This window comes from Eschrichtius robustus, chromosome 10 (genome assembly GCF_028021215.1).
Source record: "Eschrichtius robustus isolate mEscRob2 chromosome 10, mEscRob2.pri, whole genome shotgun sequence".
NCBI classification, from domain to species: Eukaryota; Metazoa; Chordata; class Mammalia; order Artiodactyla; family Eschrichtiidae; genus Eschrichtius; species Eschrichtius robustus.
Genome location: NC_090833.1, coordinates 10954413 through 10955611, shown reverse-complemented (window position 1 = coordinate 10955611; position 1199 = coordinate 10954413).

Below are 1199 nucleotides of genomic sequence, written 5' to 3'. Positions count from 1 at the left end.
TCAGTGCGGGTGAAGGGGAGCCCTTTGCCCCGGGGCCCATCAGCCTACGAGGGATTCCCCACTGGCCCCTTGTGGAAAAGGGACGTGCGGTGGCACGACCAAACTTCGCATCCCTCTTGAATGCCAACGAGTGTTTGGCGAGCAAGGAAGGTGGGTGCCAAGGAGTCTGTGGGGGCAAATACGGGCAGACGTGAACGGAAAGCTGGGGCCGTCAGCAGTTATTGAGCCCACACTGTGTGCCCTGGACCAGCCTCTTATAATTCCCCACTGACTTGGGGTTGGGGGTGGGGCCTGGTGGACGCCAGTACTGTTTAAAACGGGAGAAAGTGACAATAAATTGGTGCTTTTCAGAGTCCAAAATGTGTGAACCTCCGTGTCCTCCTGTGCTGGGATTTGTTTGATTTTCATGCTTATAGACTTTATCTGGGAAAGGAGAAAGGGTATGAATTATCATTGGTGATAGCTCCAGACTTCCAGGTGGCATGAGGCTGACCGGTGGGACACAGCGGGGCGTTACTTCACTTCCAGTGTTTTCTGAGACCCATTTGTGCCTGGCCAGGGCTCTTGCTGGCCTGAAGCCCCCCAGGCTGCCAAGAGCAACCCCCAAATCACGTGTGATTAGGGTCTCCTCAGCTTACTACAGCGCCTGGCAGTGGCAGGTCTGAAGTGAAGTTTCAGACTGAAACTCGTGATGAAGTGATCGCAAGCCGATCTTGTAGGTGGTGCCTCTGAGGGAGTGGGAGACCAGTCTAGGCAGGAGGGACCGCATGGCCAAAGGTCGGGACAAGGGATGCTCCCTGGGGAAACGGGAGCAGCTTAGGGAGCAAGGGAAAAGGTGGCTGCATGGGGGAATGGTGGCACCGGTGACGCCAGAGAGCTCAGCAGAGGCCTGATAGAGCAGAACCTTGAATGCCAGACTGAGAAGCCCAAAGGACATGAGGAAGCCTACAGGGCCCGGAGCTCGCTCACCCTCCCTCCCCTCGCACCCCAGGAGACCCTACACTTTGTTTCCACCCCCATCTCCTCCCCACCCCCACCCCCCTGTCAGCTCACCAGGGCTACAGTGTTTCCCATCTGTGGTCTTGGAAGAGGCTCCTGGAGACCATCCCTTTGTACAAGTAAATGTCATCCCCACTGGGTGGGCCATCCCATCCTGGGCTTCCAGCCCAGTGGGGTCTGGGAGCCAAACAAGGGGCGAG